Source organism: Crinia signifera, chromosome 19 (genome assembly GCF_055691185.1).
Source record: "Crinia signifera chromosome 19, ASM5569118v1, whole genome shotgun sequence".
NCBI lineage: Eukaryota > Metazoa > Chordata > Amphibia > Anura > Myobatrachidae > Crinia > Crinia signifera.
This window is the reverse complement of record NC_139226.1, coordinates 72949672-72976405: the sequence shown is the minus strand read 5'-3', so window position 1 is coordinate 72976405 and position 26734 is coordinate 72949672. Positions and strand designations below refer to the sequence as shown.

The 26734-nt window shown below is 39.7% G+C and overlaps 39 non-coding genes and 15 pseudogenes across 39 annotated transcripts; 53 read left to right on the top strand and 1 right to left on the bottom strand.

The window, feature by feature from the left end:
- The first annotated feature begins 250 nt into the window (after positions 1-250).
- LOC146044768 (5S ribosomal RNA) lies at positions 251-369 on the top strand. The gene has a single exon (XR_014465204.1). It is a non-coding gene; the product is annotated as a 5S ribosomal RNA (ribosomal RNA).
- Positions 370-687: 318 nt separating this feature from the next.
- On the top strand, positions 688-806 carry LOC146043493 (5S ribosomal RNA). Its single transcript, XR_014464485.1, has one exon. It is a non-coding gene; the product is annotated as a 5S ribosomal RNA (ribosomal RNA).
- A 318-nt stretch (positions 807-1124) lies between these two features.
- LOC146043272 (5S ribosomal RNA) lies at positions 1125-1243 on the top strand. The gene has a single exon (XR_014464265.1). It is a non-coding gene; the product is annotated as a 5S ribosomal RNA (ribosomal RNA).
- Positions 1244-1588: 345 nt separating this feature from the next.
- On the top strand, positions 1589-1707 carry LOC146043474 (5S ribosomal RNA). Its single transcript, XR_014464467.1, has one exon. It is a non-coding gene; the product is annotated as a 5S ribosomal RNA (ribosomal RNA).
- A 345-nt stretch (positions 1708-2052) lies between these two features.
- Positions 2053-2171, top strand: LOC146043492 (5S ribosomal RNA). Its single transcript, XR_014464484.1, has one exon. It is a non-coding gene; the product is annotated as a 5S ribosomal RNA (ribosomal RNA).
- Positions 2172-2516: 345 nt separating this feature from the next.
- Positions 2517-2635, top strand: LOC146044686 (5S ribosomal RNA). The gene has a single exon (XR_014465123.1). It is a non-coding gene; the product is annotated as a 5S ribosomal RNA (ribosomal RNA).
- A 345-nt stretch (positions 2636-2980) lies between these two features.
- Positions 2981-3099, top strand: LOC146043850 (5S ribosomal RNA; annotated as a pseudogene).
- Positions 3100-3444: 345 nt separating this feature from the next.
- LOC146043221 (5S ribosomal RNA) lies at positions 3445-3563 on the top strand. Its single transcript, XR_014464215.1, has one exon. It is a non-coding gene; the product is annotated as a 5S ribosomal RNA (ribosomal RNA).
- Positions 3564-3908: 345 nt separating this feature from the next.
- Positions 3909-4027, top strand: LOC146043220 (5S ribosomal RNA). The gene has a single exon (XR_014464214.1). It is a non-coding gene; the product is annotated as a 5S ribosomal RNA (ribosomal RNA).
- A 345-nt stretch (positions 4028-4372) lies between these two features.
- On the top strand, positions 4373-4491 carry LOC146044777 (5S ribosomal RNA). The gene has a single exon (XR_014465214.1). It is a non-coding gene; the product is annotated as a 5S ribosomal RNA (ribosomal RNA).
- A 345-nt stretch (positions 4492-4836) lies between these two features.
- Positions 4837-4955, top strand: LOC146043292 (5S ribosomal RNA). The gene has a single exon (XR_014464285.1). It is a non-coding gene; the product is annotated as a 5S ribosomal RNA (ribosomal RNA).
- Positions 4956-5299: 344 nt separating this feature from the next.
- On the top strand, positions 5300-5418 carry LOC146043603 (5S ribosomal RNA). The gene has a single exon (XR_014464594.1). It is a non-coding gene; the product is annotated as a 5S ribosomal RNA (ribosomal RNA).
- A 345-nt stretch (positions 5419-5763) lies between these two features.
- Positions 5764-5882, top strand: LOC146043462 (5S ribosomal RNA). Its single transcript, XR_014464454.1, has one exon. It is a non-coding gene; the product is annotated as a 5S ribosomal RNA (ribosomal RNA).
- A 345-nt stretch (positions 5883-6227) lies between these two features.
- LOC146043991 (5S ribosomal RNA) lies at positions 6228-6346 on the top strand (annotated as a pseudogene).
- A 345-nt stretch (positions 6347-6691) lies between these two features.
- LOC146043449 (5S ribosomal RNA) lies at positions 6692-6810 on the top strand. The gene has a single exon (XR_014464441.1). It is a non-coding gene; the product is annotated as a 5S ribosomal RNA (ribosomal RNA).
- A 345-nt stretch (positions 6811-7155) lies between these two features.
- On the top strand, positions 7156-7274 carry LOC146043686 (5S ribosomal RNA). Its single transcript, XR_014464678.1, has one exon. It is a non-coding gene; the product is annotated as a 5S ribosomal RNA (ribosomal RNA).
- A 345-nt stretch (positions 7275-7619) lies between these two features.
- On the top strand, positions 7620-7738 carry LOC146043849 (5S ribosomal RNA; annotated as a pseudogene).
- A 345-nt stretch (positions 7739-8083) lies between these two features.
- On the top strand, positions 8084-8202 carry LOC146043422 (5S ribosomal RNA). The gene has a single exon (XR_014464415.1). It is a non-coding gene; the product is annotated as a 5S ribosomal RNA (ribosomal RNA).
- Positions 8203-8534: 332 nt separating this feature from the next.
- LOC146044001 (5S ribosomal RNA) lies at positions 8535-8653 on the top strand (annotated as a pseudogene).
- Positions 8654-8998: 345 nt separating this feature from the next.
- Positions 8999-9117, top strand: LOC146044766 (5S ribosomal RNA). The gene has a single exon (XR_014465203.1). It is a non-coding gene; the product is annotated as a 5S ribosomal RNA (ribosomal RNA).
- Positions 9118-9462: 345 nt separating this feature from the next.
- On the top strand, positions 9463-9581 carry LOC146043154 (5S ribosomal RNA). Its single transcript, XR_014464148.1, has one exon. It is a non-coding gene; the product is annotated as a 5S ribosomal RNA (ribosomal RNA).
- Positions 9582-9926: 345 nt separating this feature from the next.
- Positions 9927-10045, top strand: LOC146044721 (5S ribosomal RNA). Its single transcript, XR_014465158.1, has one exon. It is a non-coding gene; the product is annotated as a 5S ribosomal RNA (ribosomal RNA).
- A 345-nt stretch (positions 10046-10390) lies between these two features.
- On the top strand, positions 10391-10509 carry LOC146044175 (5S ribosomal RNA; annotated as a pseudogene).
- A 345-nt stretch (positions 10510-10854) lies between these two features.
- LOC146044889 (5S ribosomal RNA) lies at positions 10855-10973 on the top strand. Its single transcript, XR_014465325.1, has one exon. It is a non-coding gene; the product is annotated as a 5S ribosomal RNA (ribosomal RNA).
- A 345-nt stretch (positions 10974-11318) lies between these two features.
- Positions 11319-11437, top strand: LOC146043271 (5S ribosomal RNA). The gene has a single exon (XR_014464264.1). It is a non-coding gene; the product is annotated as a 5S ribosomal RNA (ribosomal RNA).
- Positions 11438-11782: 345 nt separating this feature from the next.
- Positions 11783-11901, top strand: LOC146044133 (5S ribosomal RNA; annotated as a pseudogene).
- Positions 11902-12246: 345 nt separating this feature from the next.
- On the top strand, positions 12247-12365 carry LOC146044578 (5S ribosomal RNA). The gene has a single exon (XR_014465015.1). It is a non-coding gene; the product is annotated as a 5S ribosomal RNA (ribosomal RNA).
- A 319-nt stretch (positions 12366-12684) lies between these two features.
- On the top strand, positions 12685-12803 carry LOC146043162 (5S ribosomal RNA). Its single transcript, XR_014464155.1, has one exon. It is a non-coding gene; the product is annotated as a 5S ribosomal RNA (ribosomal RNA).
- A 319-nt stretch (positions 12804-13122) lies between these two features.
- Positions 13123-13241, top strand: LOC146043812 (5S ribosomal RNA; annotated as a pseudogene).
- A 345-nt stretch (positions 13242-13586) lies between these two features.
- Positions 13587-13705, top strand: LOC146044014 (5S ribosomal RNA; annotated as a pseudogene).
- Positions 13706-14050: 345 nt separating this feature from the next.
- LOC146043296 (5S ribosomal RNA) lies at positions 14051-14169 on the top strand. Its single transcript, XR_014464289.1, has one exon. It is a non-coding gene; the product is annotated as a 5S ribosomal RNA (ribosomal RNA).
- Positions 14170-14514: 345 nt separating this feature from the next.
- Positions 14515-14633, top strand: LOC146043595 (5S ribosomal RNA). The gene has a single exon (XR_014464586.1). It is a non-coding gene; the product is annotated as a 5S ribosomal RNA (ribosomal RNA).
- A 345-nt stretch (positions 14634-14978) lies between these two features.
- On the top strand, positions 14979-15097 carry LOC146043295 (5S ribosomal RNA). The gene has a single exon (XR_014464288.1). It is a non-coding gene; the product is annotated as a 5S ribosomal RNA (ribosomal RNA).
- A 345-nt stretch (positions 15098-15442) lies between these two features.
- LOC146043594 (5S ribosomal RNA) lies at positions 15443-15561 on the top strand. The gene has a single exon (XR_014464585.1). It is a non-coding gene; the product is annotated as a 5S ribosomal RNA (ribosomal RNA).
- Positions 15562-15906: 345 nt separating this feature from the next.
- Positions 15907-16025, top strand: LOC146044887 (5S ribosomal RNA). The gene has a single exon (XR_014465324.1). It is a non-coding gene; the product is annotated as a 5S ribosomal RNA (ribosomal RNA).
- Positions 16026-16370: 345 nt separating this feature from the next.
- LOC146043270 (5S ribosomal RNA) lies at positions 16371-16489 on the top strand. Its single transcript, XR_014464263.1, has one exon. It is a non-coding gene; the product is annotated as a 5S ribosomal RNA (ribosomal RNA).
- A 345-nt stretch (positions 16490-16834) lies between these two features.
- Positions 16835-16953, top strand: LOC146044132 (5S ribosomal RNA; annotated as a pseudogene).
- Positions 16954-17272: 319 nt separating this feature from the next.
- On the top strand, positions 17273-17391 carry LOC146044577 (5S ribosomal RNA). Its single transcript, XR_014465014.1, has one exon. It is a non-coding gene; the product is annotated as a 5S ribosomal RNA (ribosomal RNA).
- Positions 17392-17710: 319 nt separating this feature from the next.
- LOC146043811 (5S ribosomal RNA) lies at positions 17711-17829 on the top strand (annotated as a pseudogene).
- Positions 17830-18174: 345 nt separating this feature from the next.
- Positions 18175-18293, top strand: LOC146043348 (5S ribosomal RNA). The gene has a single exon (XR_014464341.1). It is a non-coding gene; the product is annotated as a 5S ribosomal RNA (ribosomal RNA).
- Positions 18294-18638: 345 nt separating this feature from the next.
- LOC146043730 (5S ribosomal RNA) lies at positions 18639-18757 on the top strand. The gene has a single exon (XR_014464722.1). It is a non-coding gene; the product is annotated as a 5S ribosomal RNA (ribosomal RNA).
- Positions 18758-19102: 345 nt separating this feature from the next.
- LOC146043294 (5S ribosomal RNA) lies at positions 19103-19221 on the top strand. Its single transcript, XR_014464287.1, has one exon. It is a non-coding gene; the product is annotated as a 5S ribosomal RNA (ribosomal RNA).
- Positions 19222-19566: 345 nt separating this feature from the next.
- Positions 19567-19685, top strand: LOC146043835 (5S ribosomal RNA; annotated as a pseudogene).
- Positions 19686-20030: 345 nt separating this feature from the next.
- LOC146044798 (5S ribosomal RNA) lies at positions 20031-20149 on the top strand. The gene has a single exon (XR_014465235.1). It is a non-coding gene; the product is annotated as a 5S ribosomal RNA (ribosomal RNA).
- A 345-nt stretch (positions 20150-20494) lies between these two features.
- On the top strand, positions 20495-20613 carry LOC146043437 (5S ribosomal RNA). The gene has a single exon (XR_014464429.1). It is a non-coding gene; the product is annotated as a 5S ribosomal RNA (ribosomal RNA).
- Positions 20614-20958: 345 nt separating this feature from the next.
- Positions 20959-21077, top strand: LOC146044025 (5S ribosomal RNA; annotated as a pseudogene).
- A 346-nt stretch (positions 21078-21423) lies between these two features.
- Positions 21424-21542, top strand: LOC146044109 (5S ribosomal RNA; annotated as a pseudogene).
- A 993-nt stretch (positions 21543-22535) lies between these two features.
- Positions 22536-22652, bottom strand: LOC146044320 (5S ribosomal RNA; annotated as a pseudogene).
- A 1602-nt stretch (positions 22653-24254) lies between these two features.
- On the top strand, positions 24255-24373 carry LOC146043487 (5S ribosomal RNA). The gene has a single exon (XR_014464480.1). It is a non-coding gene; the product is annotated as a 5S ribosomal RNA (ribosomal RNA).
- A 345-nt stretch (positions 24374-24718) lies between these two features.
- LOC146043404 (5S ribosomal RNA) lies at positions 24719-24837 on the top strand. Its single transcript, XR_014464396.1, has one exon. It is a non-coding gene; the product is annotated as a 5S ribosomal RNA (ribosomal RNA).
- Positions 24838-25182: 345 nt separating this feature from the next.
- Positions 25183-25301, top strand: LOC146043803 (5S ribosomal RNA; annotated as a pseudogene).
- A 345-nt stretch (positions 25302-25646) lies between these two features.
- Positions 25647-25765, top strand: LOC146043219 (5S ribosomal RNA). Its single transcript, XR_014464212.1, has one exon. It is a non-coding gene; the product is annotated as a 5S ribosomal RNA (ribosomal RNA).
- Positions 25766-26110: 345 nt separating this feature from the next.
- On the top strand, positions 26111-26229 carry LOC146043342 (5S ribosomal RNA). Its single transcript, XR_014464336.1, has one exon. It is a non-coding gene; the product is annotated as a 5S ribosomal RNA (ribosomal RNA).
- Positions 26230-26574: 345 nt separating this feature from the next.
- Positions 26575-26693, top strand: LOC146044854 (5S ribosomal RNA). Its single transcript, XR_014465291.1, has one exon. It is a non-coding gene; the product is annotated as a 5S ribosomal RNA (ribosomal RNA).
- The last annotated feature ends 41 nt before the right edge of the window (positions 26694-26734 follow it).

Sequence of the window (26734 nt, the reverse complement as noted above, 5' to 3'; positions counted from 1 at the left end):
ATAGACACAATAGCCATCACCTAAATGCTTACCATACTGTTTAGGCACAATTCCAACTGCTTTTGGCAGCTAAACAGTGTTGAGCCTCTTTAGTAGTTTAATTTAAGACCCCCTGCTAATAACATGTCCTGTAGGTCTTTTTACATTACCAACACATGATTTTTTTCAGTAAGCCAATACAGTTAGGAAACTTTTTTATTAGCTTACCTGGTGATAGAAGTAGAAGAGGGCAAAAAAGTGCCTGTATCTCACCTACAGCCATACCACATTGGATAGTCCCAATCTCGTCTGATCTTGGAAGCTAAGCAGTGTTGGGCCTGGTTAGTACTTGGGTGGGAAACCACATGGGAACACCAGGTGCTGTAGGTTTTTTCACATTACTGGCAAATTGTTATTATTCTCTAGCTATTTAAATTGGAAACTTTTTCTTTTTATTGCCAGCACAGACATTTGGAAGAGGTCAAACAGCCACACTGTTAAGGCCCAATTCCAACTGCTTTTGGCAGCTAAACAGTGTTGAGCCTCTTTAGTAGTTTAATTTAAGACCCCCTGCTAATAACATGTCCTGTAGGTCTTTTTACATTACCAACTCATGATTTTTTTCAGTAAGCCAATACAGTTAGGAAACTTTTTTATTAGCTTACCTGGTGATAGAAGTAGAAGAGGGCAAAAAAGTGCCTGTATTTCACCTACAGCCATACCACATTGGATAGGCCCAATCTCGCCTGATCTTGGAAGCTAAGCAGTGTTGGGCCTGGTTAGTACTTGGGTGGGATACCACATGGGAACACCAGGTGCTGTAGGTTTTTTCACATTACTGGCAAATTGTTATTATTCTCTAGCTATTTAAATTGGAAACTTTTTCTTTTTATTGCCAGCACAGACATTTGGAAGAGGTCAAACAGCCACACTGTTAAGGCCCAATTCCAACTGCTTTTGGCAGCTAAACAGTGTTGAGCCTCTTTAGTAGTTTAATTTAAGACCCCCTGCTAATAACATGTCCTGTAGGTCTTTTTACATTACCAACTCATGATTTTTTTCAGTAAGCCAATACAGTTAGGAAACTTTTTTATTAGCTTACCTGGTGATAGAAGTAGAAGAGGACAAAAAAGTGCCTGTATCTCACTTACAGCCATACCACATTGGATAGGCCCAATCTCGTCTGATCTTGGAAGCAAAGCAGTGTTGGGCCTGGTTAGTACTTGGGTGGGAGACCACATGGGAACACCAGGTGCTGTAGGTTTTTTCACATTACTGGCAAATTGTTTTTATTCTCTAGCTATTTAAATTGGAAACGTTTTCTTTTTATTGCCAGCACAGACATTTGGAAGAGGTCAAACAGAAACAATAGCCATCACCTAAAGACTTACCACACTGTTTAGGCCCAATTCCAACTGCTTTTGGCAGCTAAACAGTGTTGAGCCTCTTTAGTATTTTAATTTAAGACCCCCTGCTAATATCATGTCCTGTAGGTCTTTTTACATTACCAACACATGATTTTTATCAGTAATACAATACAGTTGGGAAACTTTTTTATTAGCTTACCTGGTTATAGAAGTAGAAGAGGGCAAAAAAGTGCTTGCATCTCACCTACAGCCATACCACATTGGATAGGCCCAATCTCGTCTGATCTTGGAAGCTAAGCAGTGTTGGGCCTGGTTAGTACTTGGGTGGGAGACCACATGGGAACACCAGGTGCTGTAGGTTTTTTCACATTACTGGCAAATTGTTATTATTCTCTAGCTATTTAAATTGGAAACTTTTTCTTTTTATTGCCAGCACAGACATTTGGAAGAGTTCAAACAGACACAATAGCCATCACCTAAAGACTTACCACACTGTTAAGGCCCAATTCCAACTGCTTTTGGCAGCTAAACAGTGTTGAGCCTCTTTAGTAGTTTAATTTAAGACCCCCTGCTAATAACATGTCCTGTAGGTCTTTTTACATTACCAACTTATGATTTTTTTCAGTAAGCCAATACAGTTAGGAAACTTTTTTATTAGCTTACCTGGTGATAGAAGTAGAAGAGGGCAAAAAAGTGCCCGTATTTCACCTACAGCCATACCACATTGGATAGGCCCAATCTCGCCTGATCTTGGAAGCTAAGCAGTGTTGGGCCTGGTTAGTACTTGGGTGGGATACCACATGGGAACACCAGGTGCTGTAGGTTTTTTCACATTACTGGCAAATTGTTATTATTCTCTAGCTATTTAAATTGGAAACTTTTTCTTTTTATTGCCAGCACTGACATTTGGAAGAGGTCAAACAGACACAATAGCCATCACCTAAAGACTTACCACACTGTTTAGGCCCAATTCCAACTGCTTTTGGCAGCTAAACAGTGTTGAGCCTCTTTAGTAGTTTAATTTAAGACCCGCAGCTAATATCATGTCCTGTAGGTCTTTTTACATTACCAACACATGATTTTTTTCAGTAAGCCAATACAGTTAGGAAACTTTTGTATTAGCTTACCTGGTGATAGAAGTAGAAGAGGGCAAAAAAGTGTATGTATCTCACCTATAGCCATACCACATTGGATAGGCCCAATCTCGTCTGATCTTGGAAGCTAAGCAGTGTTGGGCCTGGTTAGTACTTGGGTGGGAGACCACATGGGAACACCAGGTGCTGTAGGTTTTTTCACATTACTGGCAAATTGTTTTTATTCTCTAGCTATTTAAATTGGAAACTTTTTCTTTTTATTGTCAGTACAGACATTTGGAAGAGGTCAAACAGACACAATAGCCATCACCTAAAGACTTACTACACTGTTAAGGCCCAATTCCAACTGCTTTTGGCAGCTAAACAGTGTTGAGCCTCTTTAGTAGTTTAATTTAAGACCCCCTGCTAATAACATGTCCTGTAGGTCTTTTTACATTACCAACTCATGATTTTTTTCAGTAAGCCAATACAGTTAGGAAACTTTTTTATTAGCTTACCTGGTGATAGAAGAAGAGGATGGCAAAAAAGTGCCTGTATCTCACCTACAGCCATACCACATTGGATAGGCCCAATCTCGTCTGATCTTGGAAGGTAAGCAGTGTTGGGCCTGGTTAATACTTGGGTGGAAGACCACATGGGAACACCAGGTGCTGTAGGTTTTTTCACATTACTGGCAAATTGTTTTTATTCTCTAGCTATTTAAATTGGAAACTTTTTCTTTTTATTGCCAGCACTGACATTTGGAAGAGGTCAAACAGACACAATAGCCATCACCTAAAGACTTACCACACTGTTTAGGTCCAATTCCAACTGCTTTTGGCAGCTAAACAGTGTTGAGCCTCTTTAGTAGTTTAATTTAAGACCCCCTGCTAATATCATGTCCTGTAGGTCTTTTTACATTACCAACACATGATTTTTTTCAGTAAGACAATACAGTTGGGAAACTTTTTAATTAGCTTACCTGGTTATAGAAGTAGAAGAGGGCAAAAAAGTGCTTGTATCTCACCTACAGCCATACCACATTGGATAGGCCCAATCTCGCCTGATCTTGGAAGCTAAGCAGTGTTGGGCCTGGTTAGTACTTGGGTGGGAGACCACATGGGAACACCAGGTGCTGTAGGTTTTTTCACATTACTGGCAAATTGTTATTATTCTCTAGCTATTTAAATTGGAAACTTTTTCTTTTTATTGCCAGCACAGACATTTGGAAGAGTTCAAACAGACACAATAGCCATCACCTAAAGACTTACCACACTGTTAAGGCCCAATTCCAACTGCTTTTGGCAGCTAAACAGTGTTGAGCCTCTTTAGTAGTTTAATTTAAGACCCCCTGCTAATAACATGTCCTGTAGGTCTTTTTACATTACCAACTCATGATTTTTTTCAGTAAGCCAATACAGTTAGGAAACTTTTTTATTAGCTTACCTGGTGATAGAAGTAGAAGAGGGCAAAAAAGTGCCTGTATTTCACCTACAGCCATACCACATTGGATAGGCCCAATCTCGCCTGATCTTGGAAGCTAAGCAGTGTTGGGCCTGGTTAGTACTTGGGTGGGAGACCACATGGGAACACCAGGTGCTGTAGGTTTTTTCACATTACTGGCAAATTGTTTTTATTCTCTAGCTATTTAAATTGGAAACTTTTTCTTTTTATTGCCAGCACTGACATTTGGAAGAGGTCAAACAGACACAATAGCCATCACCTAAAGACTTACCACACTGTTTAGGCCCAATTCCAACTGCTTTTGGCAGCTAAACAGTGTTGAGCCTCTTTAGTAGTTTAATTTAAGACCCCCTGCTAATATCATGTCCTGTAGGTCTTTTTACATTACCAACACATGATTTTTTTCAGTAAGCCAATACAGTTAGGAAACTTTTGTATTAGCTTACCTGGTGATAGAAGTAGAAGAGGGCAAAAAAGTGTATGTATCTCACCTACAGCCATACCATATTGGATAGGCCCAATCTCGTCTGATCTTGGAAGCTAAGCAGTGTTGGGCCTGGTTAGTACTTGGGTGGGAGACCACATGGGAACACCAGGTGCTGTAGGTTTTTTCACATTACTGGCAAATTGTTTTTATTCTCTAGCTATTTAAATTGGAAACTTTTTCTTTTTATTGCCAGTACAGACATTTGGAAGAGGTCAAACAGACACAATAGCCATCACCTAAAGACTTACCACACTGTTTAGGCCCAATTCCAACTGCTTTTGGCAGCTAAACAGTGTTGAGCCTCTTTAGTAGTTTAATTTAAGACCCCCTGCTAATAACATGTCCTGTAGGTCTTTTTACATTACCAACACATGATTTTTTTCAGTAAGCCAATACAGTTGGGAAACTTTTTTATTAGCTTACCTGGTGATAGAAGTAGAAGAGGGCAAAAAAGTGCCTGTATCTCACCTACAGCAATACCACATTGGATAGTCCCAATCTCGTCTGATCTTGGAAGCTAAGCAGTGTTGGGCCTGGTTAGTACTTGGGTGGGAAACCACATGGGAACACCAGGTGCTGTAGGTTTTTTCACATTACTGGCAAATTGTTTTTATTCTCTAGCTATTTAAATTGGAAACTTTTTCTTTTTATTGCCAGCACTGACATTTGGAAGAGGTCAAACAGACACAATAGCCATCACCTAAAGACTTACCACACTGTTTAGGCCCAATTCCAACTGCTTTTGGCAGCTAAACAGTGCTGAGCCTCTTTAGTAGTTTAATTTAAGACCCCCTGCTAATATCATGTCCTGAACGTCTTTTACATTACCAACACATGATTTTTTTCAATAAGCCAATACAGTTAGGAAACTTTTTTATTAGCTTACCTGGTGATAGAAGTAGAAGAGGGCAAAAAAGTGCCTGTATCTCACCTACAGCCATACCACATTGGATAGGCCCAATCTCATCTGATCTTGGAAGCTAAGCAGTGTTGGGCCTGGTTATTATTTGGGTGGGAGACCACATGGGAACACCAGGTGCTGTAGGTTTTTTCACATTACTGGCAAATTGTTTTTATTCTCTAGCTATTTAAATTGGAAACTTTTTCTTTTTATTGCCATTACAGACATTTGGAAGAGGTCAAACAGACACAAAAGCCATCACCTAAAGACTTACCACACTGTTTAGGCCCAATTCCAACTGCTTCTGGCAGCTAAACAGTGTTGAGCCTCTTTAGTAGTTTAATTTAAGACCCCCTGCTAATATCATGTCATGTAGGTCTTTTTACATTACCAACACATGATTTTTTTCAGTAAGACAATACAGTTGGGAAACTTTTTTATTAGCTTACATGGTGATAGAAGTAGAAGAGAGCAAAAAAGTGCCTGTATCTCACCTACAGCCATACCACATTGGATAGGCCCAATCTCGTCTGATCTTGGAAGCTAAGCAGTGTTGGGCCTGGTTAGTACTTGGGTGGGAGACCACATGGGAACACCAGGTGCTGTAGGTTTTTTCACATTACTGGCAAATTGTTATTATTCTCTAGCTATTTAAATTGGAAACTTTTTCTTTTTATTGCCAGCACAGACATTTGGAAGAGTTCAAACAGACACAATAGCCATCACCTAAAGACTTACCACACTGTTAAGGCCCAATTCCAACTGCTTTTGGCAGCTAAACAGTGTTGAGCCTCTTTAGTAGTTTAATTTAAGACCCCCTGCTAATAACATGTCCTGTAGGTCTTTTTACATTACCAACTCATGATTTTTTTCAGTAAGCCAATACAGTTAGGAAACTTTTTTATTAGCTTACCTGGTGATAGAAGTAGAAGAGGGCAAAAAAGTGCCTGTATTTCACCTACAACCAAACCACATTGGATAGGCCCAATCTCGCCTGATCTTGGAAGCTAAGCAGTGTTGGGCCTGGTTAGTACCTGGGTGGGAGACCACATGGGAACACCAGGTGCTGTAGGTTTTTTCACATTACTGGCAAATTGTTTTTATTCTCTAGCTATTTAAATTGGAAACTTTTTCTTTTTATTGCCAGCATTGACATTTGGAAGAGGTCAAACAGACACAATAGCCATCACCTAAAGACTTACCACACTGTTTAGGCCCAATTCCAACTGCTTTTGGCAGCTAAACAGTGTTGAGCCTCTTTAGTAGTTTAATTTAAGACCCTCTGCTAATATCATGTCCTGTAGGTCTTTTTACATTACCAACACATGATTTTTTTCAGTAAGCCAATACAGTTAGGAAACTTTTGTATTAGCTTACCTGGTGATAGAAGTAGAAGAGGGCAAAAAAGTGTATGTATCTCACCTACAGCCATACCACATTGGATAGGCCCAATCTCGTCTGATCTTGGAAGCTAAGCAGTGTTGGGCCTGGTTAGTACTTGGGTGGGAGACCACATGGGAACACCAGGTGCTGTAGGTTTTTTCACATTACTGGCAAATTGTTTTTATTCTCTAGCTATTTAAATTGGAAACTTTTTCTTTTTATTGCCAGCACTGACATTTGGAAGAGGTCAAACAGACACAATAGCCATCACCTAAAGACTTACCACACTGTTTAGGCCCAATTCCAACTGCTTTTGGCAGCTAAACAGTGCTGAGCCACTTTAGTAGTTTAATTTAAGACCCCAAGCTAATATAATGTCCTGTAGGTCTTTTTACATTACCAACACATGATTTTTTTCAGTAAGCCAATACAGTTAGGAAACTTTTTTATTAGCTTACCTGGTGATAGAAGTAGAAGAGGACAAAAAAGTGCCTGTATCTCACTTACAGCCATACCACATTGGATAGGCCCAATCTCGTCTGATCTTGGAAGCTAAGCAGTGTTGGGCCTTGTTAGTACTTGGGTGGGAGACCACATGGGAACACCAGGTGCTGTAGGTTTTTTCACATTACTGGCAAATTGTTATTATTCTCTAGCTATTTAAATTGGAAACTTTTTCTTTTTATTGCCAGCACAGACATTTGGAAGAGTTCAAACAGACACAATAGCCATCACCTAAAGACTTACCACACTGTTAAGGCCCAATTCCAACTGCTTTTGGCAGCTAAACAGTGTTGAGCCTCTTTAGTAGTTTAATTTAAGACCCCCTGCTAATTACATGTCCTGTAGGTCTTTTTACATTACCAACTCATGATTTTTTTCAGTAAGCCAATACAGTTAGGAAACTTTTTTATTAGCTTACCTGGTGATAGAAGTAGAGGATGGCAAAAAAGTGCCTGTATCTCACCTACAGCCATACCACATTGGATAGGCCCAATCTCGTCTGATCTTGGAAGGTAAGCAGTGTTGGGCCTGGTTAATACTTGGGTGGAAGACCACATGGGAACACCAGGTGCTGTAGGTTTTTTCACATTACTGGCAAATTGTTTTTATTCTCTAGCTATTTAAATTGGAAACTTTTTCTTTTTATTGCCAGCACTGACATTTGGAAGAGGTCAAACAGACACAATAGCCATCACCTAAAGACTTACCACACTGTTTAGGTCCAATTCCAACTGCTTTTGGCAGCTAAACAGTGTTGAGCCTCTTTAGTAGTTTAATTTAAGACCCCCTGCTAATATCATGTCCTGTAGGTCTTTTTACATTACCAACACATTATTTTTTTCAGTAAGACAATACAGTTGGGAAACTTTTTAATTAGCTTACCTGGTTATAGAAGTAGAAGAGGGCAAAAAAGTGCTTGTATCTCACCTACAGCCATACCACATTGGATAGGCCCAATCTCGCCTGATCTTGGAAGCTAAGCAGTGTTGGGCCTGGTTAGTACTTGAGTGGGAGACCACATGGGAACACCAGGTGCTGTAGGTTTTTTCACATTACTGGCAAATTGTTATTATTCTCTAGCTATTTAAATTGGAAACTTTTTCTTTTTATTGCCAGCACAGACATTTGGAAGAGTTCAAACAGACACAATAGCCATCACCTAAAGACTTACCACACTGTTAAGGCCCAATTCCAACTGCTTTTGGCAGCTAAACAGTGTTGAGCCTCTTTAAGACCCCCTGCTAATAACATGTCCTGTAGGTCTTTTTACATTACCAACTCATGATTTTTTTCAGTAAGCCAATACAGTTAGGAAACTTTTTTATTAGCTTACCTGGTTATAGAAGTAGAAGAGGGCAAAAAAGTGCTTGTATCTCACCTACAGCCATACCACATTGGATAGGCCCAATCTCGTCTGATCTTGGTAGCTAAGCAGTGTTGGGCCTGGTTAGAACTTGGGTGGGAGACCACATGGGAACACCAGGTGTTGTAGGTTTTTTCACATTACTGGCAAATTGTTTTTATTCTCTAGCTATTTAAATTGGAAATTTTTTCTTTTTATTGCCAGCACTGACATTTGGAAGAGGTCAAATAGACACAATAGCCATCACCTAAAGGCTTACCATACTGTTTAGGCCCAATTCCAACTGCTTTTGGCAGCTAAACAGTGTTGAGCCTCTTTAGTAGTTTAATTTAAGACCCCCTGCTAATAACATGTCCTGTAGGTCTTTTTACATTACCAACACATGATTTTTTTCAGTAAGCCAATACAGTTAGGAAACTTTTTTATTAGCTTACCTGGTGATAGAAGTAGAAGAGGGCAAAAAAGTGCCTGTATCTCACCTACAGCCATACCACATTGGATAGTCCCAATCTCGTCTGATCTTGGAAGCTAAGCAGTGTTGGGCCTGGTTAGTACTTGGGTGGGAAACCACATGGGAACACCAGGTGCTGTAGGTTTTTTCACATTACTGGCAAATTGTTTTTATTCTCTAGCTATTTAAATTGGAAACTTTTTCTTTTTATTGCCAGCACTGACATTTGGAAGAGGTCAAACAGACACAATAGCCATCACCTAAAGACTTACCACACTGTTTAGGCCCAATTCCAACTGCTTTTGGCAGCTAAACAGTGCTGAGCCTCTTTAGTAGTTTAATTTAAGACCCCCTGCTAATAACATGTCCTGTAGGTCTTTTTACATTACCAACACATGATTTTTTTCAGTAAGCCAATACAGTTAGGAAACTTTTTTATTAGCTTACCTGGTGATAGAAGTAGAAGAGGGCAAAAAAGTGCTTGTATCTCACCTACAGCCATACCACATTGGATAGGCCCAATCTCGTCTGATCTTGGAAGCTAAGCAGTGTTGGGCCTGGTTAGTATTTGGGTGGGAGACCACATGGGAACACCAGGTGCTGTAGGTTTTTTCACATTACTGGCAAATTGTTTTTATTCTCTAGCTATTTAAATTGGAAACTTTTTCTTTTTATTGCCATTACAGACATTTGGAAGAGGTCAAACAGACACAAAAGCCATCACCTAAAGACTTACCACACTGTTTAGGCCCAATTCCAACTGCTTTTGGCAGCTAAACAGTGCTGAGCCACTTTAGTAGTTTAATTTAAGACCCCCAGCTAATATAATGTCCGGTAGGTCTTTTTACATTACCAACACATGATTTTTTTCAGTAAGCCAATACAGTTAGGAAACTTTTTTATTAGCTTACCTGGTGATAGAAGTAGAAGAGGACAAAAAAGTGCCTGTATCTCACTTACAGCCATACCACATTGGATAGGCCCAATCTCGTCTGATCTTGGAAGCTAAGCAGTGTTGGGCCTGGTTAGTACTTGGGTGGGAGACCACATGGGAACACCAGGTGCTGTAGGTTTTTTCACATTACTGGCAAATTGTTATTATTCTCTAGCTATTTAAATTGGAAACTTTTTCTTTTTATTGCCAGCACAGACATTTGGAAGAGTTCAAACAGACACAATAGCCATCACCTAAAGACTTACCACACTGTTAAGGCCCAATTCCAACTGCTTTTGGCAGCTAAACAGTGTTGAGCCTCTTTAGTAGTTTAATTTAAGACCCCCTGCTAATAACATGTCCTGTAGGTCTTTTTACATTACCAACTCATGATTTTTTTCAGTAAGCCAATACAGTTAGGAAACTTTTTTATTAGCTTACCTGGTGATAGAAGTAGAAGAGGGCAAAAAAGTGCCTGTATTTCACCTACAGCCAAACCACATTGGATAGGCCCAATGTCGCCTGATCTTGGAAGCTAAGCAGTGTTGGGCCTGGTTAGTACTTGGGTGGGAGACCACATGGGAACACCAGGTGCTGTAGGTTTTTTCACATTACTGGCAAATTGTTTTTATTCTCTAGCTATTTAAATTGGAAACTTTTTCTTTTTATTGCCAGCATTGACATTTGGAAGAGGTCAAACAGACACAATAGCCATCACCTAAAGACTTACCACACTGTTTAGGCCCAATTCCAACTGCTTTTGGCAGCTAAACAGTGTTGAGCCTCTTTAGTAGTTTAATTTAAGACCCCCTGCTAATATCATGTCCTGTAGGTCTTTTTACATTACCAACACATGATTTTTTTCAGTAAGCCAATACAGTTAGGAAACTTTTGTATTAGCTTACCTGGTGATAGAAGTAGAAGAGGGCAAAAAAGTGTATGTATCTCACCTACAGCCATACCACATTGGATAGGCCCAATCTCGTCTGATCTTGGAAGCTAAGCAGTGTTGGGCCTGGTTAGTACTTGGGTGGAAGACCACATGGGAACACCAGGTGCTGTAGGTTTTTTCACATTACTGGCAAATTGTTTTTATTCTCTAGCTATTTAAATTGGAAACTTTTTCTTTTTATTGCCAGCACTGACATTTGGAAGAGGTCAAACAGACACAATAGCCATCACCTAAAGACTTACCACACTGTTTAGGCCCAATTCCAACTGCTTTTGGCAGCTAAACAGTGCTGAGCCACTTTAGTAGTTTAATTTAAGACCCCCAGCTAATATAATGTCCTGTAGGTCTTTTTACATTACCAACACATGATTTTTTTCAGTAAGCCAATACAGTTAGGAAACTTTTTTATTAGCTTACCTGGTGATAGAAGTAGAAGAGGACAAAAAAGTGCCTGTATCTCACTTACAGCCATACCACATTGGATAGGCCCAATCTCGTCTGATCTTGGAAGCAAAGCAGTGTTGGGCCTGGTTAGTACTTGGGTGGGAGACCACATGGGAACACCAGGTGCTGTAGGTTTTTTCACATTACTGGTAAATTGTTTTTATTCTCTAGCTATTTAAATTGGAAACGTTTTCTTTTTATTGCCAGCACAGACATTTGGAAGAGGTCAAACAGAAACAATAGCCATCACCTAAAGACTTACCACACTGTTTAGGCCCAATTCCAACTGCTTTTGGCAGCTAAACAGTGTTGAGCCTCTTTAGTATTTTAATTTAAGACCCCCTGCTAATATCATGTCCTGTAGGTCTTTTTACATTACCAACACATGATTTTTATCAGTAAGACAATACAGTTGGGAAACTTTTTTATTAGCTTACCTGGTTATAGAAGTAGAAGAGGGCAAAAAAGTGCTTGCATCTCACCTACAGCCATACCACATTGGATAGGCCCAATCTCGTCTGATCTTGGAAGCTAAGCAGTGTTGGGACTGGTTAGAACTTGGGTGGGAGACCACATGGGAACACCAGGTGCTGTAGGTTTTTTCACATTACTGGCAAATTGTTTTTATTCTCTAGCTATTTAAATTGGAAATTTTTTCTTTTTATTGCCAGCACTGACATTTGGAAGAGGTCAAATAGACACAATAGCCATCACCTAAATGCTTACCATACTGTTTAGGCACAATTCCAACTGCTTTTGGCAGCTAAACAGTGTTGAGCCTCTTTAGTAGTTTAATTTAAGACCCCCTGCTAATAACATGTCCTGTAGGTCTTTTTACATTACCAACACATGATTTTTTTCAGTAAGCCAATACAGTTAGGAAACTTTTTTATTAGCTTACCTGGTGATAGAAGTAGAAGAGGGCAAAAAAGTGCCTGTATCTCACCTACAGCCATACCACATTGGATAGTCCCAATCTCGTCTGATCTTGGAAGCTAAGCAGTGTTGGGCCTGGTTAGTACTTGGGTGGGAGACCACATGGGAACACCAGGTGCTGTAGGTTTTTTTCACATTACTGGCAAATTGTTATTATTCTCTAGCTATTTAAATTGGAAACTTTTTCTTTTTATTGCCAGCACAGACATTTGGAAGAGGTCAAACAGCCACACTGTTAAGGCCCAATTCCAACTGCTTTTGGCAGCTAAACAGTGTTGAGCCTCTTTAGTAGTTTAATTTAAGACCCCCTGCTAATAACATGTCCTGTAGGTCTTTTTACATTACCAACACATGATTTTTTTCAGTAAGCCAATACAGTTAGGAAACTTTTTTATTAGCTTACCTGGTGATAGAAGTAGAAGAGGGCAAAAAAGTGCTTGTATCTCACCTACAGCCATACCACATTGGATAGTCCCAATCTCGTCTGATCTTGGAAGCTAAGCAGTGTTGGGCCTGGTTAGTACTTGGGTGGGAGACCACATGGGAACACCAGGTGCTGTATGTTTTTTTCACATTACTGGCAAATTGTTATTATTCTCTAGCTATTTAAATTGGAAACTTTTTCTTTTTATTGCCAGCACAGACATTTGGAAGAGGTCAAACAGCCACACTGTTAAGGCCCAATTCCAACTGCTTTTGGCAGCTAAACAGTGTTGAGCCTCTTTAGTAGTTTAATTTAAGACCCCCTGCTAATAACATGTCCTGTAGGTCTTTTTACATTACCAACTCATGATTTTTTTCAGTAAGCCAATACAGTTAGGAAACTTTTTTATTAGCTTACCTGGTGATAGAAGTAGAGGATGGCAAAAAAGTGCCTGTATCTCACCTACAGCCATACCACATTGGATAGGCCCAATCTCGTCTGATCTTGGAAGGTAAGCAGTGTTGGGCCTGGTTAATACTTGGGTGGAAGACCTCATGGGAACACCAGGTGCTGTAGGTTTTTTCACATTACTGGCAAATTGTTTTTATTCTCTAGCTATTTAAATTGGAAACTTTTTCTTTTTATTGCCAGCACTGACATTTGGAAGAGGTCAAACAGACACAATAGCCATCACCTAAAGACTTACCACACTGTTTAGGCCCAATTCCAACTGCTTTTGGCAGCTAAACAGTGTTGAGCCTCTTTAGTAGTTTAATTTAAGACCCCCTGCTAATATCATGTCCTGTAGGTCTTTTTACATTACCAACACATAATTTTTTTCAGTAAGACAATACAGTTGGGAAACTTTTTAATTAGCTTACCTGGTTATAGAAGTAGAAGAGGGCAAAAAAGTGCTTGTATCTCACATACAGCCATACCACATTGGATAGGCCCAATCTCGCCTGATCTTGAAAGCTAAGCAGTGTTGGGCCTGGTTAGTACTTAGGTGGGAGACCACATGGGAACACCAGGTGCTGTAGGTTTTTTCACATTACTGGCAAATTGTTTTTATTCTCTAGCTATTTAAATTGGAAACTTTTTCTTTTTATTGCCAGCACTGACATTTGGAAGAGGTCAAACAGACACAATAGCCATCACCTAAAGACTTACCACACTGTTTAGGCCCAATTCCAACTGCTTTTGGCAGCTCAACAGTGTTGAGCCTCTTTAGTAGTTTAATTTAAGACCCCCTGCTAATATCATGCCCTGTAGGTCTTTTTACATTACCAACACATGATTTTTTTCAGTAAGCCAATACAGTTAGGAAACTTTTGTATTAGCTTACCTGGTGATAGAAGTAGAAGAGGGCAAAAAAGTGTATGTATCTCACCTACAGCCATACCACATTGGATAGGCCAAATCTCGTCTGATCTTGGAAGCTAAGCAGTGTTGGGCCTGGTTAGTACTTGGGTGGGAGACCACATGGGAACACCAGGTGCTGTAGGTTTTTTCACATTACTGGCAAATTGTTTTTATTCTCTAGCTATTTAAATTGGAAACTTTTTCTTTTTATTGCCAGTACAGACATTTGGAAGAGGTCAAACAGACACAATAGCCATCACCTAAAGACTTACCACACTGTTTAGGCCCAATTCCAACTGCTTTTGGCAGCTAAACAGTGTTGAGCCTCTTTAGTAGTTTAATTTAAGACCCCCTGCTAATATCATGTCCTGTAGGTCTTTTTACATTACCAACACATGATTTTTATCAGTAAGACAATACAGTTGGGAAACTTTTTTATTAGCTTACCTGGTTATAGAAGTAGAAGAGGGCAAAAAAGTGCTTGTATCTCACCTACAGCCAAACCACATTGGATAGGCCCAATCTCGCCTGATCTTGGAAGCTAAGCAGTGTTGGGCCTGGTTAGTACTTGGGTGGGAGACCACATGGGAACACCAGGTGCTGTAGGTTTTTTCACATTACTGGCAAATTGTTTTTATTCTCTAGCTATTTAAATTGGAAACTTTTTCTTTTTATTGCCAGCACTGACATTTGGAAGAGGTCAAACAGACACAATAGCCATCACCTAAAGACTTACCACACTGTTTAGGCCCAATTCCAACTGCTTTTGGCAGCTCAACAGTGTTGAGCCTCTTTAGTAGTTTAATTTAAGACCCCCTGCTAATATCATGCCCTGTAGGTCTTTTTACATTACCAACACATGATTTTTTTCAGTAAGCCAATACAGTTAGGAAACTTTTGTATTAGCTTACCTGGTGATAGAAGTAGAAGAGGGCAAAAAAGTGTATGTATCTCACCTACAGCCATACCACATTGGATAGGCCAAATCTCGTCTGATCTTGGAAGCTAAGCAGTGTTGGGCCTGGTTAGTACTTGGGTGGGAGACCACATGGGAACACCAGGTGCTGTAGGTTTTTTCACATTACTGGCAAATTGTTTTTATTCTCTAGCTATTTAAATTGGAAACTTTTTCTTTTTATTGCCAGTACAGACATTTGGAAGAGGTCAAACAGACACAATAGCCATCACCTAAAGACTTACCACACTGTTTAGGCCCAATTCCAACTGATTTTGGCAGCTAAACAGTGTTGAGCCTCTTTAGTAGTTTAATTTAAGACCCCCTGCTAATATCATGTCCTGTAGGTCTTTTTACATTACCAACACATGATTTTTATCAGTAAGACAATACAGTTGGGAAACTTTTTTATTAGCTTACCTGGTTATAGAAGTAGAAGAGGGCAAAAAAGTGCTTGTATCTCACCTACAGCCAAACCACATTGGATAGGCCCAATCTCGCCTGATCTTGGAAGCTAAGCAGTGTTGGGCCTGGTTAGTACTTGGGTGGGAGACCACATGGGAACACCAGGTGCTGTAGGTTTTTTCACATTACTGGCAAATTGTTTTTATTCTCTAGCTATTTAAATTGGAAACTTTTTCTTTTTATTGCCAGCATTGACATTTGGAAGAGGTCAAACAGACACAATAGCCATCACCTAAAGACTTACCACACTGTTTAGGCCCAATTCCAACTGCTTTTGGCAGCTAAACAGTGTTGAGCCTCTTTAGTAGTTTAATTTAAGACCCCCTGCTAATATCATGTCCTGTAGGTCTTTTTACATTACCAACACATGATTTTTTTCAGTAAGCCAATACAGTTAGGAAACTTTTGTATTAGCTTACCTGGTGATAGAAGTAGAAGAGGGCAAAAAAGTGTATGTATCTCACCTACAGCCATACCACATTGGATAGGCCCAATCTCGTCTGATCTTGGAAGCTAAGCAGTGTTGGGCCTGGTTAGTACTTGGGTGGAAGACCACATGGGAACACCAGGTGCTGTAGGTTTTTTCACATTACTGGCAAATTGTGTTTATTCTCTAGCTATTTAAATTGGAAACTTTTTCTTTTTATTGCCAGCACTGACATTTGGAAGAGGTCAAACAGACACAATAGCCATCACCTAAAGACTTACCACACTGTTTAGGCCCAATTCCAACTGCTTTTGGCAGCTAAACAGTGCTGAGCCACTTTAGTAGTTTAATTTAAGACCCCCAGCTAATATAATGTCCTGTAGGTCTTTTTACATTACCAACACATGATTTTTTTCAGTAAGCCAATACAGTTAGGAAACTTTTTTATTAGCTTACCTGGTGATAGAAGTAGAAGAGGACAAAAAAGTGCCTGTATCTCACTTACAGCCATACCACATTGGATAGGCCCAATCTCGTCTGATCTTGGAAGCAAAGCAGTGTTGGGCCTGGTTAGTACTTGGGTGGGAGACCACATGGGAACACCAGGTGCTGTAGGTTTTTTCACATTACTGGCAAATTGTTTTTATTCTCTAGCTATTTAAATTGGAAACGTTTTCTTTTTATTGCCAGCACAGACATTTGGAAGAGGTCAAACAGAAACAATAGCCATCACCTAAAGACTTACCACACTGTTTAGGCCCAATTCCAACTGCTTTTGGCAGCTAAACAGTGTTGAGCCTCTTTAGTATTTTAATTTAAGACCCCCTGCTAATATCATGTCCTGTAGGTCTTTTTACATTACCAACACATGATTTTTATCAGTAAGACAATACAGTTGGGAAACTTTTTTATTAGCTTACCTGGTTATAGAAGTAGAAGAGGGCAAAAAAGTGCTTGCATCTCACCTACAGCCATACCACATTGGATAGGCCCAATCTCGTCTGATCTTGGAAGCTAAGCAGTGTTGGGACTGGTTAGAACTTGGGTGGGAGACCACATGGGAACACCAGGTGCTGTAGGTTTTTTTCACATTACTGGCAAATTGTTATTATTCTCTAGCTATTTAAATTCGAAACTTTTTCTTTTTATTGCCAGCACAGACATTTGGAAGAGGTCAAACAGCCACACTGTTAAGGCCCAATTCCAACTGCTTTTGGCAGCTAAACAGTGTTGAGCCTCTTTAGTAGTTTAATTTAAGACCCCCTGCTAATAACATGTCCTGTAGGTCTTTTTACATTACCAACACATGATTTTTTTCAGTAAGCCAATACAGTTAGGAAACTTTTTTATTAGCTTACCTGGTGATATAAGTAGAAGAGGGCAAAAAAGTGCCTGTATCTCACCTACAGCCATACCACATTGGATAGTCCCAATCTCGTCTGATCTTGGAAGCTAAGCAGTGTTGGGCCTGGTTAGTACTTGGGTGGGAGACCACATGGGAACACCAGGTGCTGTAGGTTTTTTTCACATTACTGGCAAATTGTTATTATTCTCTAGCTATTTAAATTGGAAACTTTTTCTTTTTATTGCCAGCACTGACATTTGGAAGAGGTCAAACAGCCACACTGTTAAGGCCCAATTCCAACTGCTTTTGGCAGCTAAACAGTGTTGAGCCTCTTTAGTAGTTTAATTTAAGACCCCCTGCTAATAACATGTCCTGTAGGTCTTTTTACATTACCAACTCATGATTTTTTTCAGTAAGCCAATACAGTTAGGAAACTTTTTTATTAGCTTACCTGGTGATAGAAGTAGAGGATGGCAAAAAAGTGCCTGTATCTCACCTACAGCCATACCACATTGGATAGGCCCAATCTCGTCTGATCTTGGAAGGTAAGCAGTGTTGGGCCTGGTTAATACTTGGGTGGAAGACCTCATGGGAACACCAGGTGCTGTAGGTTTTTTCACATTACTGGCAAATTGTTTTTATTCTCTAGCTATTTAAATTGGAAACTTTTTCTTTTTATTGCCAGCACTGACATTTGGAAGAGGTCAAACAGACACAATAGCCATCACCTAAAGACTTACCACACTGTTTAGGCCCAATTCCAACTGCTTTTGGCAGCTAAACAGTGTTGAGCCTCTTTAGTAGTTTAATTTAAGACCCCCTGCTAATATCATGTCCTGTAGGTCTTTTTACATTACCAACACATGATTTTTTTCAGTAAGACAATACAGTTGGGAAACTTTTTAATTAGCTTACCTGGTTATAGAAGTAGAAGAGGGCAAAAAAGTGCTTGTATCTCACCTACAGCCATACCACATTGGATAGGCCCAATCTCGCCTGATCTTGGAAGCTAAGCAGTGTTGGGCCTGGTTAGTACTTCGGTGGGAGACCACATGGGAACACCAGGTGCTGTAGGTTTTTTCACATTACTGGCAAATTGTTTTTATTCTCTAGCTATTTAAATTGGAAACTTTTTCTTTTTATTGCCAGCACAGACATTTGGAAGAGTTCAAACAGACACAATAGCCATCACCTAAAGACTTACCACACTGTTAAGGCCCAATTCCAACTGCTTTTGGCAGCTAAACAGTGTTGAGCCTCTTTAGTAGTTTAATTTAAGACCCCGTGCTAATAACATGTAATGTAGGTCTTTTTACATTACCAACACATGATTTTTTTCAGTAAGACAATACAGTTGGGAAACTTTTTAATTAGCTTACCTGGTTATAGAAGTAGAAGAGGGCAAAAAAGTGCTTGTATCTCACCTACAGCCATACCACATTGGATAGGCCCAATCTCGCCTGATCTTGAAAGCTAAGCAGTGTTGGGCCTGGTTAGTACTTAGGTGGGAGACCACATGGGAACACCAGGTGCTGTAGGTTTTTTCACATTACTGGCAAATTGTTTTTATTCTCTAGCTATTTAAATTGGAAACTTTTTCTTTTTATTGCCAGCACTGACATTTGGAAGAGGTCAAACAGACACAATAGCCATCACCTAAAGACTTACCACACTGTTTAGGCCCAATTCCAACTGCTTTTGGCAGCTAAACAGTGTTGAGCCTCTTTAGTAGTTTAATTTAAGACCCCCTGCTAATATCATGCCCTGTAGGTCTTTTTACATTACCAACACATGATTTTTTTCAGTAAGCCAATACAGTTAGGAAACTTTTGTATTAGCTTACCTGGTGATAGAAGTAGAAGAGGGCAAAAAAGTGTATGTATCTCACCTACAGCCATACCACATTGGATAGGCCAAATCTCGTCTGATCTTGGAAGCTAAGCAGTGTTGGGCCTGGTTAGTACTTGGGTGGGAGACCACATGGGAACACCAGGTGCTGTAGGTTTTTTCACATTACTGGCAAATTGTTTTTATTCTCTAGCTATTTAAATTGGAAACTTTTTCTTTTTATTGCCAGTACAGACATTTGGAAGAGGTCAAACAGACACAATAGCCATCACCTAAAGACTTACCACACTGTTTAGGCCCAATTCCAACTGCTTTTGGCAGCTAAACAGTGTTGAGCCTCTTTAGTAGTTTAATTTAAGACCCCCTGCTAATATCATGTCCTGTAGGTCTTTTTACATTACCAACACATGATTTTTATCAGTAAGACAATACAGTTGGGAAACTTTTTTATTAGCTTACCTGGTTATAGAAGTAGAAGAGGGCAAAAAAGTGCTTGTATCTCACCTACAGCCATACCACATTGGATAGGCCCAATCTCGTCTGATCTTGGTAGCTAAGCAGTGTTGGGCCTGGTTAGAACTTGGGTGGGAGACCACATGGGAACACCAGGTGCTGTAGGTTTTTTCACATTACTGGCAAATTGTTTTTTTTCTCTAGCTATTTAAATTGGAAATTTTTTCTTTTTATTGCCAGCACTGACATTTGGAAGAGGTCAAATAGACACAATAGCCATCACCTAAAGGCTTACCATACTGTTTAGGCCCAATTCCAACTGCTTTTAGCAGCTAAACAGTGTTGAGCCTCTTTAGTAGTTTAATTTAAGACCCCCTGCTAATAACATGTCCTGTAGGTCTTTTTACATTACCAACACATGATTTTTTTCAGTAAGCCAATACAGTTAGGAAACTTTTTTATTAGCTTACCTGGTGATAGAAGTAGAAGAGGGCAAAAAAGTGCCTGTGTCTCACCTACAGCAATACCACATTGGATAGTCCCAATCTCGTCTGATCTTGGAAGCTAAGCAGTGTTGGGCCTGGTTAGTACTTGGGTGGGAGACCACATGGGAACACCAGGTGCTGTAGGTTTTTTTCACATTACTGGCAAATTGTTATTATTCTCTAGCTATTTAAATTGGAAACTTTTTCTTTTTATTGCCAGCACAGACATTTGGAAGAGGTCAAACAGACACAATAGCCATCACCTAAAGACTTACCACACTGTTAAGGCCCAATTCCAACTGCTTTTTGCAGCTAAACAGTGTTGAGCCTCTTTAGTAGTTTAATTTAAGACCCCCTGCTAATAACATGTCCTGTAGGTCTTTTTACATTACCAACTCATGATTTTTTCAGTTAGCCAATACAGTTAGGAAACTTTTTTATTAGCTTACCTGGTGATAGAAGTAGAAGAGGGCAAAAAAGAGTATGTATCTCACCTACAGCCATACCACATTGGATAGGCCCAATCTCGTCTGATCTTGGAAGCTAAGCAGTGTTGGGCCTGGTTAGTACTTGGGTGGGAGACCACATGGGAACACCAGGTGCTGTAGGTTTTTTCACATTACTGGCAAATTGTTTTTATTCTCTAGCTATTTAAATTGGAAACTTTTTCTTTTTATTGCCAGCACTGACATTTGGAAGAGGTCAAACAGACACAATAGCCATCACCTAAAGACTTACCACACTGTTAAGGCCCAATTCCAACTGCTTTTGGCAGCTAAACAGTGTTGAGCCTCTTTAGTAGTTTAATTAAAGACCCCCTGCTAATAACATGTCCTGTAGGTCTTTTTACATTACCAACTCATGATTTTTTTCAGTAAGCCAATACAGTTAGGAAACTTTTTTATTAGCTTACCTGGTGATAGAAGTAAAGGATGGCAAAAAAGTGCCTGTATCTCACCTACAGCCATACCACATTGGATAGGCCCAATCTCGTCTGATCTTGGAAGGTAAGCAGTGTTGGGCCTGGTTAGTACTTTGGTGGAAGACCACATGGGAAAACCAGTTGCTGTAGGTTTTTTCACATTACTGGCAAATTGTTTTTATTCTCTAGCTATTTAAATTGGAAACTTTTTCTTTTTATTACCAGCACAGACATTTGGAAGAGGTCAAACAGACACAATAGCCATTACCTAAAGACTTACCACACTGTTTAGGCCCAATTCCAACTGCTTTTGGCAGCTAAACAGTGTTGAGCCTCTTTAGTAGTTTATTTTAAGACCCCCTGCTAATATCATGTCCTGTAGGTCTTTTTACATTACCAACACATGATTTTTTTCAGTAAGACAATACAGTTAGGAAACTTTTTTATTAGCTTACCTGGTGATAGCAGTAGAAGAGGGCAAAAAAAGTCCTTGTATCTCACCTACAGCCATACCACGTTGGATAGGCCCAATCTCGTCTGATCTTGGAAGCTAAGCAGTGTTGGGCCTTGTTAGTACTTGGGTGGGAGACCACATGGGAACACCAGTTGCTGTAGGTTTTTTCACATTACTGGCAAATTGTTTTTATTCTCTAGCTATTTAAATTGGAAACTTTTTCTTTTTATTACCAGCACTGACATTTGGAAGAGGTCAAACAGACACAATAGCCATCACCTAAAGACTTACCACACTGTTTAGGCCCAATTCCAACTGCTTTTGGCAGCTAAACAGTGTTGAGCCTCTTTAGTAGTTTAATTTAAGACCCCCTGCTAATATCATGTCCTGTAGGTCTTTTTACATTAGAAATAACTGAGTGAAGTGTCACAGGCAGTTGGTGAGAGAGAAAATAAAGAGATACAAATTGTGTGTTATACCAACATGCGACCTTTTAACAAGAGAGATATTTTGTAGGGTACTGGGTTGGCGGTGCTCCCAAAAGATTCAGTAGGATAACTGAATTACATGGGTGTCTTTTGAAGAGACATAGAAAGAACGACAAGGTTTTTGGGGCACACTTGAAATGAAAAGATGGTGAAAAGATGGTGTACATATGAATAATTTAAAATCTAACCTTTATTGATTACACTTAAAAAGCATACACACGTCAAATTTCGAAATATGAAATAAATTTTTTAAAAAACATTTAATAAAGTTATATATATGTATATCAACAAGTAAATTCAACTACGGATTTTATTTTATAACCGTAAATACACAATGCAAAACATGAATTTGTAATACAGTGATCGTCAAGTAGGCGAAAATGATTTGCCAGGGAATTTACCAGGTCAAAAATTATTATTAGAACAAGACCGATCAATACCAAACAATAATGCAGTGCACATAAATGTTGCAGAGCTCCATGATTTTGTAGTTTCTTTAATAACTAGGGTCTTGCTTACAACCCTCCCAGATAATATAGCAGCTAATGGACCAGTTTAAATGACACAGGTAGCAGGTTTACAATAATATTGTTAGGACCGAGTTTGATGAATGAGGAGAGAGATAGAAATGCTCTTCGTATGCATTCGTTACTTCTGCTGTCTGGATGAGTGATACAGCACTGGATATTCCCTGATGGTCTCCCAGGAGGTACTGATCCAGCCTGTCGCTGCTTAGCTGCTGAGTTCAGATGGGATCAGGCGGCCCAGCGAAGTATGGCTGTATATGGCATCAGATGAGAGAGCCTCAAATGGAACTAGGAGCCAGTTGTCACTTCTGCTTTTCCCCGATTTGGCTCGGGAGAATGAGAGAATGAACGAGTCCACGTAATAGGTTATAGTAAGTTAGATTGAAGCAGAAAGAAAATGAGCGAGTGAGAGGGGTATGCTCACATTATATTGATAAATGTGCCCACTGCAGATTTCAATGGGTTTGTGGTTACTGGGCCAGTAATGGAAAATACTGTGCACAGTTCCACATGCAGGGGTGAGTAGGGTCTTTATGAATCTTGAATAATTTGTACGTGCAGGATATATTGGTTCATCAGCAACATACACATTGGCAAATGGCTCACAACCTTATTCAAATTAGTGTAACAGATGATGTTACTGGTAGGTAGCAACAATTAGTGACAGTTCTCAAATGCAGAAAAACCAATGTAAAACAACAGGTTAAACATCCACTCTGCTTGTACCCATTAGGGCTAATTGAAACCATTAATTAAGGACTGACTATTGTCCACACCTTATCTATTTGCTACCTCTTGTTAAGGGTAGTGATAACAGTGGTGGTGTTTTAAAGACAGATTCCATGAACGGTTTGACCGTTTGATATAGCCAAAATATAACCTGCGGGTCACATTAATAATAAGCGCTTGTACCAACAATCAGCCAGCATATAATTATGGACTGCCTCATACGGTGGAGCGCAGCAGTCCCGCTCAGTGGCGGTGCTGGTTTAGATATACGCACCAGACACAAAGTCTGTGCGTGCAGGGTAATCTGTGGGTTTGAAAATACAGAGTACCTTAAGTGCCTGGTGGCGAGATCGCGGTGCAGGGAAAAGTCGTGCAGTGAGCGTTTCCCACCGTCCGAATAGTGGCTGCAGCGCTGGTCTGAGAGGTACTGCGGGAGGGGCTGGAAATGCCCTGACGTCAGAAGACACGTGTTTCGCCCCGATTGGGCTTGATCACAATGATCTATTGTAAACCTGCTACCTGTGTCATTTAAACTGGTCCATTAGCTGCTATATTATCTGGGAGGGTTGTAAGCAAGACCCTAGTTATTAAAGAAACTACAAAATCATGGAGCTCTGCAACATTTATGTGCACTGCATTATTGTTTGGTATTGATCGGTCTTGTTCTAATAATAATTTTTGACCTGGTAAATTCCCTGGCAAATCATTTTCGCCTACTTGACGATCACTGTATTACAAATTCATGTTTTGCATTGTGTATTTACGGTTATAAAATAAAATCCGTAGTTGAATTTACTTGTTGATATACATATATATAACTTTATTAAATGTTTTTTAAAAAATTTATTTCATATTTCGAAATTTGACGTGTGTATGCTTTTTAAGTGTAATCAATAAAGGTTAGATTTTAAATTATTCATATGTACACCATCTTTTCACCATCTTTTCATTTCAAGTGTGCCCCAAAAACCTTGTCGTTCTTTCTATGTCTCTTCAAAAGACACCCATGTAATTCGGTCTTTTTACATTACCAACACATGATTTTTTTCAGTAAGACAATACAGTTAGGAAACTTTTTTATTAGCTTACCTGGTGATAGAAGTAGAAGAGGGCAAAAAAGTGCCTGTATCTCACCTACAGCCATACCACATTTGATAGGCCCAATCTCGCCTGATCTTGGAAGCTAAGCAGTGTTGGGCCTGGTTAGTACTTGGGTGGGAGACCACATGGGAACACCAGGTGCTGTAGGTTTTTTCACATTACTGGCAAATTGTTTTTATTCTCTAGCTATTTAAATTGGAAACTTTTTCTTTTTATTGCCAGCACTGACATTTGGAAGAGGTAAAACAGACACAATAGCCATCACCTAAAGACTTACCACACTGTTTAGGCCCAATTCCAACTGCTTTTGGCAGCTAAACAGTGTTGAGCCTCTTTTGTAGTTTAATTTAAGCCCCCCTGCTAATATCATGTCCTGTAGGTCTTTTTACATTACCAACACATGATTTTTTTCAGTAAGCCAATACAGTTAGGAAACTTTTGTATTAGCTTACCTGGTGATAGAAGTAGAAGAGGGCAAAAAAGTGTGTGTATCTCACCTACAGCCATACCACATTGGATAGGCCCAATCTCGTCTGATCTTGGAAGCTAAGCAGTGTTGGGCCTGGTTAGTACTTGGGTGGGAGACCACATGGGAACACCAGGTGCTTTAGGTTTTTTCACATTACAGGCAAATTGTTTTTATTCTCTAGCTATTTAAATTGGAAACTTTTTCTTTTTATTGCCAGCACTGACATTTGGAAGAGGTCAAACAGACACAATAGCCATCACCTAAAGACTTACCACACTGTTTAGGCCCAATTCCAACTGCTTTTGGCAGCTAAACAGTGCTGAGCCTCTTTAGTAGTTTAATTTAAGACCCCCTGGTAATATAATGTCCTGTAGGTCTTTTTACATTACCAACACATGATTTTTTTCAGTAAGCCAATACAGTTAGGAAACTTTTTTATTAGCTTACCTGGTGATAGAAGTAGAAGAGGACAAAAAAGTGCCTGTATCTCACTTACAGCCATACCACATTGGATAGGCCCAATCTCGTCTGATCTTGGAAGCTAAGCAGTGTTGGGCCTGGTTAGAACTTGGGTGGGAGACCACATGGGAACACCAGGTGCTGTAGGTTTTTTCACATTACTGGCAAACTGTTTTTATTCTTTAGCTATTTAAATTGGAAACTTTTTCTTTTTATTGCCAGTACAGACATTTGGAAGAGGTCAAACAGACACAATAGCCATCACCTAAAGACTTACCACACTGTTTAGGCCCAATTCCAACTGCTTTTGGCAGCTAAACAGTGTTGAGCCTCTTTAGTAGTTTAATTTAAGACCCCCTGCTAATATCATGTCCTGTAGGTCTTTTTACATTACCAACACATGATTTTTTTCAGTAAGACAATACAGTTGGGAAACTTTTTAATTAGCTTACCTGGTTATAGAAGTAGAAGAGGGCAAAAAAGTGCTTGCATCTCACCTACAGCCATACCACATTGGATAGGCCCAATCTCGCCTGATCTTGGAAGCTAAGCAGTGTTGGGCCTGGTTAGTACTTGGGTGGGAGACCACATGGGAACACCAGGTGCTGTAGGTTTTTTCACATTACTGGCAAATTGTTTTTATTCTCTAGCTATTTAAATTGGAAACTTTTTCTTTTTATTGCCAGCACTGACATTTGGAAGAGGTCAAACAGACACAATAGCCATCACCTAAAGACTTACCACACTGTTTAGGCCCAATTCCAACTGCTTTTGGCAGCTAAACAGTGTTGAGCCTCTTTAGTAGTTTAATTTAAGACCCCCTGCTAATATCATGTCCTGTAGGTCTTTTTACATTACCAACACATGATTTTTTTCAGTAAGCCAATACAGTTAGGAAACTTTTGTATTAGCTTACCTGGTGATAGAAGTAGAAGAGGGCAAAAAAGTGTGTGTATCTCACCTACAACCATACCACATTGGATAGGCCCAATCTCGTCTGACCTTGGAAGCTAAGCAGTGTTGGGCCTGGTTAGTACTTGGGTGGGAGACCACATGGGAACACCAGGTGCTGTAGGTTTTTTCACATTACTGGCAAATTGTTTTTATTCTCTAGCTATTTAAATTGGAAACTTTTTCTTTTTATTGCCAGCACTGACATTTGGAAGAGGTCAAACAGACACAATAGCCATCACCTAAAGACTTACCACACTGTTTAGGCCCAATTCCAACTGCTTTTGGCAGCTAAACAGTGCTGAGCCTCTTTAGTAGTTTAATTTAAGACCCCTTGCTAATATAATGTCCTGTAGGTCTTTTTACATTACCAACACATGATTTTTTTCAGTAAGCCAATACAGTTAGGAAACTTTTTTATTAGCTTACCTGGTGATAGAAGTAGAAGAGGACAAAAAAGTGCCTGTATCTCACTTACAGCCATACCACATTGGATAGGCCCAATCTCGTCTGATCTTGGAAGCTAAGCATTGTTGGGCCTGGTTAGTACTTGGGTGGGAGACCACATGGGAACACCAGGTGCTGTAGGTTTTTTCACATTACTGGCAAATTGTTTTTATTCTCTAGCTATT